Raw genomic sequence first — 9274 nt, 5'->3', positions numbered from 1 at the left:
TCCAACTGACAAACAAGATATATTCCAAAAGTTAATTTATAAATCCATTGTTTGGATCTTGAAATTAATTTTCCTCTTAAAACAATATTACACATTAAAGTTAGATTATCAGGCCATCATCAATGTTTATAACGGAACTATCGTATAATATTGTACAAGCTCGTTAGATAACAGAATTAGCATGTCTTCGGCAATATACATTCAAAGTTGCAACCTAGTATGCTAGTAACAAATTTGTAAACACCCTTTTAGATATTAAAAAATCTGAGAACATATGCTTATATGCACACTGTCTTAGTTATCTCGTGTTGCTATAATAGAAATACCACAAGTGGATGGCTTTAACAAAGAGAAATTTATTGTCTCACAGTCTAGGAGGCTAGAAGTCCAAATCTGGGGTGTCATCTCCCAGGAAATGCTTTTTCTCTCTGTTGGTTCTGGGGAAAGGTCCTTGTCATCAATCTTCGTCTGGTCTAAGAGCTCCTCAGTGCGGGTTCCAAAGGACACACATACGATTATAAAATGGAGGACAACCACATAGTCTTGGGAATCATGGCCTAGCCAAGTTGACACACATTTTGGGGGAACACAATCCAATCCGTAACACATGCTAAGTACTGACAATTAAAAACAAACTTAAATATCCATGACTTAAGCTCAGGAATAAACAAACTGACCAAGAAGGATGGAGAAAACTTGGTTTATGTTAGTGGGAAAGAGAAGTGGCAGGGATAGCTTTAGAATTACTAAAATTTATTGATTTAATTGCATAATGCATTATAAGAGTTTTGTGGCATATGTGCCTTTACAACGCTTTTACTTAAGGAACTTAAAAATACCATTTTGTCCCTTAGTAAACAAGGTCATGTGGATTAGTAAATACATGGAGAAAAAAGTTGCAATGGCTTTTTTCTAGTTCTGACATGCAAATTTTGTGTATGCTTGCAGAAGTTATTTGGAATTATGACTTTCGTTTCCATGATAAAAATATAATCCACAGGTAAAAAGGAGTTCACACGGTCCCCTAGTTCAAGGTCTGGCACGTAATACATTAAAGAAAATCACTTTCTTAAACAAAATTAAAGAAAGTTGTCATTAGAGAAGGAAATCTCCTCGGGGAAGGGACAACATTCACCTATCCCCAGGGATATTTCATTAGATCGGACACTCGTGTCACTACGGTGGCCTGCAGGATGCCGCTTCACCCAGTAACAATTTTGCGAAAGGTGAGTGGGGGGATGGGGCATGGACAGAGCGAAGACAATCCTTTGGGAATAGCCCCAAGCATAGAAGAGGAAAGGCCAGGTCTTAACGAAAGGGACATAAACATGTGGGGTTAACACAAAACCAGTGCGGCTCATGTGGTGTGACTATCTCAAGCTGGGTGTACAGCTGGCTGTTATCCTCTGCCTGTCTCTGTGGGGACATATTTCAGCACCCACCGCTGAGGCATCTAACCTCTTTCAGGTCCAAAGCCCTAGAGGGTGAGCCCCAGAGACTTAGTGGGTCCTTCTAGGTCAACCGAGGTGTGCCGTCCGCTTTGATGACTTCCTGTATTAGAAAGGAAACCCGGTGGTGCAGCGCTTAAGAGCTACAGCTGCCAACCAAAAGGTTGACAGTTCCAATCCACCCGGCCCTCCTTGGAAACCTTATGGGGCAGTCTGCTCCGTGCTACAGAGTCACTATGAGTTGGAATCGACTCCACGGCAATGGGTTTTCTATTAGAATGAGGGACACCGGGCTCTCCCCCCACACTCAGGGAAACCCACCCACTCAGGGGGTCTCAGCTTTGCCCATCAGCCCCAGCAGGACAAGGTGGGAGGGAAGTGAGTGCGCCCACAGTAAGTTCCTTCATACATGTGTGTCGAATGAATAAAAGATGAATAAAACCCTGTTTTGTTCTCCAGGAGCTAAAAATCCAATGGAAGAAGGCACATACACAGTCCTCTTTTTACAAAGTAAATTGTGTCAACTTTCCTAATTGGGACCCAAGGCTGTACGGTGTAACGGCAGGAGAGATGTGTTTTCCACAGGACTGTGGATTGTTCCATAATTTGATCTCATTTTTTAGGTGAAAATTCACATGCATGAGTGTTTAAATACTAAATTAAGCAAGCAAGACCCATCAGGGAAAGAAAAACAAAAACTACATGGTCATCTTTAAACTTTACACGGTATAAAGAACCCTGCATTTTAATTTTTTTCTTTTTTGTTATAAAACATTTTTGTTTTTAAAATCAGGAAAGACAACACTTGTCGCTTTTTCTGCCTGGGGAGGTGGGGACGGGGAGGGGTAACTGTTGCGGTAAATTTGATTCCGGATCCTGGCGACCTTATAGGACAGAGTAGAACTGCCCTTTTAGGGTTTCCAAGTAATCTTTAGAAAACAGACCCGCCACACCTTTCTCTGAAAGAAGGAAAAGCGATTGGTGGGTTCAAACCGCTGACCTTTCGGTTAGCAGCCGAGCAAAACCAGTGCGCCACCAGGGCTCCTGCCTCCGCGGGAAAGGGCATAAAATTTTTAACAAGACCCTTCTCAAGCGCAAAGCTCAATCTCCCTTATGCTGTTTCCAGAACTAAGAACCAGGGTTAACCAGAAGCGGTGAAATGGAGAGGCTCACGGATGTCCGCTCTTCCCGCCAAGGTAAATCCCAGAGGGCGCGCTGACCTCGGCGCGGGAGCGGAGCGCCCTTGGCGCCGCCGAGGTGGGCAAGGGGCGGGCACGGGGGCGTGGCGCGCGGGTGGGAAGCTGGGCAGCCGGGCCAGGGAGCTCCTCAAGCGCAGTACAGGGCGGGGCGGGGCGTGTGCGCGGCGACAGGGAGCGCTTCGTTCTGCTTCTGTTCCGCGCCGGGAAGCCGGGGATCCTCCTGCGCCTGCGAAGCCAGATGCTCACTCCAGGTAACTAGCCCACCGTCGGCTCCCCTACTCGCCTGTGCTAGTAGGGTGCGAGAACGGGAGCCGGCTTCAGCCGGGGGCCCCTCTTCTTGCAGCGGGATGGTCTCCGCTATGGAAGAGGAAGCGGAGCCGGGGCGGGAGGGAGCCAGTGCGCTGCCGGAGTCCGCAGCGAGCGTGTGCGCCGGGCCCGGGAATGGCGCGGCGCCCCCTGCCTCGTTTCTCTTTTTCCATCTGATCTTGAGGGCAGGACTCGGGTGCCCAGCGTCTCCTGGAAGTTACTTTCTGACCTCTGTCCGGCTCGTCCGCTTAGCGAGTAGGAGCTTAGAAATCGGACGGGTTGTCTGCAGGCATGGATAGGCTGGAGCAGATAGTTACTACCTCCCCTTGAGTCCTAGCCGCGTTTACTTCATTTGACCCAAACCACAGATTCGCGCAGGAGACATTATTAGCCGGTTTTACTGATAAAGAAGCCGATGCTAGGAAGATAAGTGACTCGCCCTGGGGCAAAAAATTAGAACAGGATACGCTGGCGTAGATGCTCGACGTCCACGTCTCTCTCCTTTCCCTTCCTGCTCCCCCCCTTTCCATCTTTACGCGCATGTCTAGGAAACTCGCGCTGTTGGATTTATTGTGGAAACAGGTGATTCTTCTTAAACGCAAGCTACTCCTAGGTTTTTTTTTTTTAAGTTCCAATCTCTAAGTCAAGCCTTTCAGTTTTCGGATATTACTCTTTTGGAGTGGAAGAAAGTCTTGCTCACAGCTCCTGTTTCTTCTTGCAGAGCTTTCATTTCGCTGCGAAGTAAAACTTAGGCACTTTTGTCTGCTACACGCTTCTCTCCATCTTCCATGGTAGATAAAGTCGCCTGCGGATCTGGGCTGGACATTATGGGCCTCCCAGAAGGAGGTAAGTTCTGTAGTCCCCTAAGTCCTGTAGATTGATATAAACGTTGCCCCGCACACTCTTTGCCTCATGATTTCTTTCTAAAAAGAGAGTCGTCTTATAGAAGAGGCATATTGGCAGGATATGTCGTGTTTAGAGAAAGCAGTGGCACCTGGAGATGAGAACATAGCCATCTTAGGTATACCGTGGCCTGAATGTGGTAGGCGGTGGTAGGGGAGAGGTGCTATCAGAGACTTGGTGTCTTCTTACCCCCTCCTCTGGCTTTCTGCACCCTCTTTCGAGCTGTTCTGAAAGACAGATTTGTTTTATAGAGGGGAGAAGAGGACGGGCTAATGGTTTTTAAAGATCGGTATAAACCACCAGCTAGGAGCTTTAGGCAGTTCCACACAAGTTCCTCTGCGTGAGGGTTTGGTAACAGATTTCAGTTCTGGCTGAAAACTCAGGCTCCGGGGATATCTACTTTTGCTTTTTTTTTTTGCCTGCCTGCAAAATGGTAGTTTCGGAAAACTTTGAATTATTAGAAATAGCAGAGTAACTCCTCTATTTTGAGAAAAACAACATGTCATAGAGTGAATTTACTTTTTTTTTTAGGTATTTTATTAATGGATGAAAGAAGTTGACTTTTTTTCTCTGCTCTTCAACCTGGTCCTGTAAAAACTCAGAAACTCTGTCGCTGTGGAGTCGATACCAACTCCCAGCGACCCTATAGGACAGAGTAGAATTGACCCCATAGGGTTTCCAAGGCTGTAAATCTTTACCGAAGCAGATCCCACTTTTTTCTCCTGAGGAGCACCTGGTGGACTTTTTGGTAAGCAGTCAAGTGGCTAACCACTGTGCCACAAGGAAGGACCTCCTTAGTCTCGGCCCTACCTTTGTACCAGATTTCACCCATCCTTCATTAAAGATAGAAACCCTGGTAGTGTAGTGGTTAAGAGCTATGGCTGTTAACCAAAAGGTCAGCAGTCTGAATTCACCAGGTGTTCCTTGGAAACTCAGTGGGGCAGTTTTACTCTGTCCTATAGGGTCGCTATGAATTGGAATCAACTTGACGGCAGTGGGTTTGTTTTTTTTTTTTTTTTTTTTGGTTTTCATTAAAGACAGGACTACTTACAACTCACAAATTGCTTCTTTTCCATTCGTAATTTAGTTAATACTAAGAAAAATGGGTTCCCTTAGAACTGGGATCACATAATCAACTATCTAAAGGGACCAAGGGACCAAGAAGGGAGCCCTGGAGGCTCAGTGGTTAAGAGCTCAGCTGCCAAGCAGAAGGTTGGCAGTTGGAATCCACCAGCCGTTCCTTGGAAACTGTATGAGGGCAGTTCTGCTCTGTCCTATAGGGCCACTATGACTCACAATCGACTCAATGGCAATGGGCTTGGGTTTCTAAGGGACCAAACAGATAATGTACACGGGCTGCGTGGGTCCTGGTTGGGCCAAGGTGCCCTGCAGAGGACCTGCTAACTCTGGGTGGGGATCAGCCACTCCTGACCACTGTGGCCACATCTTCCAGTTTGTTTTTTTCCCCTAAGAGTAGCTGAAAATTGTCATTTCTTAAAAATAATATAAAACTTACTTTTCTTTTTAAAAAAAAAAAATGAAGAATCAAATAAAATTTGGTTCACACATCCCCAGTTGTAAAGCTCTGCCTTTGAAACTGCTATAAATAATGATTACACTCTCAGGCGACTGGAAAATTCTTACCTTTGGTGCAGATATTATACATTTTTGTTAAATGAGATGGTAGGAAGCAAACTAATGCTATTGAAAATGATCTCCTCTGACTGTCAAACTCTCCTTTCTATGAAGTATATAGTATTTCTACCGCATTGCATAAAGTAGTGTTTTGTGCGCCAGCCGAGGAATCTTGTCACTGCTTTTAATATCCATTTTAATGAAAAACAAATTCATGGTTCTAGCTCAGGATGCCAAATATCTAACTCCTTGCTTTGAGAGAGTTTCCAAGAGCTCACAACACTCAGGTGTCTTTTTCTTGGGATAAGTACAAAGGAATAGTAGCACAATGAAAACTCATCTAAAGCAGCATTTCTTCACCTTGTCACCTTGGACATTTGGGACCAGACAATTCTTTGTTGTGGGGGACTCTGTTGTGCATTTTAGGATATTCAACAGGATTTGTGTCCCTGGGTGGTGCAGTTAATGTGCTCGGTTGCTAACCGAAAGGTTGGAGGTTGGAGTCTACCCAGAGGCGCCTCAGAAGAAAAGCCTGACAATCTACTTCTGAGGAACCAGTCACTGAAAACCCTGTGCAGCACAGTTCTCCTCTGATACACATGGTCTTGCCGTGAGTCGGAATCAACTCAGTGACTAGAGAGGCTATTTGTAAAGTTTAAACATCTGACATTTTAAAACATTTTTATGATAAAAATGACTAAACCAGTGCTCTTTGTAAACAGCCGATGTGTCCTGCTGAGCTTTGTCTCCAAAGAAATGTCAGGTGTTCATTGTACGTTTTAAATCTCATGAAGCTTAAACTGTTAGTGACTAAAAAGAAATTTTGCAGTAGTTTTCATTTCTGCTTTTAGTATACTCAATGCCTTTCAAATTTTCAGGTCACGGAGTAGCAATTGACCACGTTTGTTGATTTGGGAAAAATCAACACAATCTCTAGATGGTAGAACCCCACACAAAAAGTTCTAAGCAAAACTTTTAATACCCAGGTTGATTAAATTGTGCTCAGAATAGAATATCGTTTTAGGAAAAACTAAATGCTTTTAACAGCAGCAACTAAGGCTAGCGTGTATTTCTGAAGTCCAAAAGAAATCTGAATTTTATGAATGTGAGCTCTGTATGATAAATGTTATAGCTCTTATCAGAAGGGAAAATGACCTGAAAATTTGACCCTTTAGTCCTGAAATGAGCTCAGGGAGACTGAAAACACAACTCTGGTTATAAAAGATATACCCTTAGTTAAAAGAAAACCGAAACCGTTGCCATCAAGTCAATTCTGACTCATAGCAACCCTACAGGACAGAGTAGAACTGCCCCATAGGGTTTCCAAGGAGCGCCTGGTGCTTTCCAACTGCTGACCTCTTGGTTAGCAGCTGTAGCTCTTAACCACTATGCCACCAGGGTTTCCCATCCTTAGTTAGGGATTGGTTATCCACTGGCCTCTTCCAGAAATCAGAATTATTTGTATAACTCAGGACCAGCTATATAAGTTATGGAGCACCTGTTCAAAAATGATTAAGAGTTTTTAACATGGTTACAGATAGCATAACATTAAGCCCATCGTGAGGGACCTGTGGGACTGCAGAGGTCACTCGCCCATGAAACTGGCTCTGGTCACACTCTTTGTCCGTAGCCAAAAGTAGGGTTGCAATCAAATGCAGATCCCAAAATAGAAATGTTACTGCTGCCACAAAGCACCCAGAGTTTCTGATCCATTGATTGCACTTCTGTTTTCAATCAGGGGTCTGCTTGTATTTGGCAGTCGATGCAATAAAGTCACTAAGAAATTCTCTCTTGATTAATTTTTCTTTTTCTAAAGAGGTAGCCACATTGTTTGGTAGGGCCCTGGGTACCTGAGCGATGGATTCATTCAGGCCTTCATAGAACCACTGTTTACTGAACACCTGTTGTTATATCCTGGGTGGTAGTCTCTGGGGATTCAGCTAAGAGCAAAGGACCCTACATTCACTAGGCCACTAGGCTAGTGGCTAGTTCTTAGATGGCACAAATGGTTAAGTGCTCGGCTACTAACCGAAAGGTTGGTAGTTCCAATCCACCCAGAGGTACCTTGGAAGGAAGGCCTGGTAATCTACTTCTGAAAAGTCACAGCCATTGAAAACCCAATATGCAGTTCTACTCTGAAGCACATAGGATCGCCATGAGTTGGAATCAACTGACTGGGAAGTGGGTTTTTTTTAGGCTAGTGGCTAGCAAGCAAGGAGCCCTGGTGGCACAGCGGTTAAGTACTCAGTTGCTAACTGAAAGGTCAGCTGTTCAAACCCCCTAGCCGTTCTGTAGGAGAAAAATGTGGCAGTCTGCTTCTGTAAAGATTTACAGTCTTGGAAGCCCAATAGGGAAGTTCTACCCTGTCCCATAGGGTCACTGTGAGTCAGAATCAGCTCACAGCAATGGGGTTTTTATTAATGGGTATCAGCTCCTTAGGCGCCGTAACAAATTATCACAAAGCGGGTGGCTTAAAATGGCAAATTTATGGTCTGACAGTTCTGGAAGCCAGAAGATTGAATTTAGGGTGTTAGCAGGGCCATGCTTTCTCTGAAGGCTCTAGTGGAAGATCCTCTGTTTCTTTCAAAGTTTTTGGTAACCCCAGGCATTCCTCGGCTCATGGCAGCATAACCCTAATCTCTGCCTCTGCCCGTCTTCACAGGGCCGTCTTCCCGTCTGTGGCTCTCTCTGTGGCTCTTCTCTTTTATAAGGACACCAGTCATATTGCATTAGGACCCACCCTGCTCCAGTATGACCTCAGGGTAACTGGTAACATCTTCAAAGACCCTATTTCCAAACAAGGTCACGTTCATAGGTATAGGGGTTAGGACTAAAACATATCGTTTTGGGAGACACAATTCAATCCATAACAGAGTGGCCTCGTGTCATTTTCAGGATTTTGACCTTTAACATGAAGACAGCAGGAGCTCATTGAAGGGTTTTAAATGGGAGACGAGATGATTAAATTTGGGTTTTAAAAATGGTGCTGCTCGCTGATATTTGACAAAGGTCCAGTGTCAGTTAATTGGGGAAAAGATAGTCTTTTTAACAAATAGTGCTGGCATAACTGAATATCCATCTTCAAAAAAATGAAACAGGAACCATACCCACACCATGCACAAAAACCAACTCCAAATGGATCAAAGGCCTAAATATAAAATCTAAAACGATAAAGATCATGGAAGAAAAAATAGGGACAACGCTAGGAGCCCTAATACAAGGCATAAACAGAATACAAAACATTTCTAAAAATGACGAAGAGAAACCAGATAACTGGGAGCCCTTAAAAATCAAACACCTATGCTCATCTAAAGACTTCACCAAAACAGTAAAAAGACCACCTACAGACTGGGAAAAATTTTTCAGCTGTGACATCTCCGACTGGCACCTGAGCTCTAAAACCTATATGATTCTGTTAAAACTCAACCACAAAAAGACAAACAACCCATTTAAAAATTGGGCAAAGGATATGAGCACACACTTCACTAAAGAAGTTATTCAGGCGGCTAACAGATACGTGAGGAAATGCTCTCGATCATTAGCCATTAGAGAAATGCAAATTAAAACTACGATGAGATTTCATCTCACTCCAGCAAGGCTGGCATTAATCCAAAAAACACAAAATAATAAATGTTGGAGAGGCTATGGCGAGATTGGAACTCTTATACACTGTTGGTGGGAATGTAAAATGGTACAGCCACTTTGGAAATTGATCTGGCGTTTCCTAAAAAGCTAGAAATAGAACTACCATACAACCCAGAAATCCCACTCCTTGGAATATAT

The 9274-nt window shown here is 44.1% G+C and overlaps 1 protein-coding gene across 2 annotated transcripts in view; it reads left to right on the top strand.

Moving 5' to 3' along the window:
* The first annotated feature begins 2771 nt into the window (after nucleotides 1-2771).
* The window catches only part of GCNT1 (glucosaminyl (N-acetyl) transferase 1), a 47738-nt gene continuing 41235 nt past the window's right edge, over nucleotides 2772-9274 (top strand). Inside the window, exons 1-2 of one of the 2 annotated variants that reach the window (XM_010587501.3) lie at nucleotides 2772-2898; nucleotides 3675-3799. The gene's annotated coding sequence lies outside the window, so the exon portion shown is untranslated. The remainder of the gene's footprint in view (nucleotides 2899-3674; nucleotides 3800-9274) is intronic. The other variant, XM_003407380.4, reaches the window with a different exon arrangement.

The sequence above is a fragment of the Loxodonta africana genome, chromosome 9, assembly GCF_030014295.1.
Source record: "Loxodonta africana isolate mLoxAfr1 chromosome 9, mLoxAfr1.hap2, whole genome shotgun sequence".
NCBI lineage: Eukaryota > Metazoa > Chordata > Mammalia > Proboscidea > Elephantidae > Loxodonta > Loxodonta africana.
Note: the sequence above shows the minus strand (reverse complement) of the source record. Positions and strands in the feature narration are given on the sequence as shown.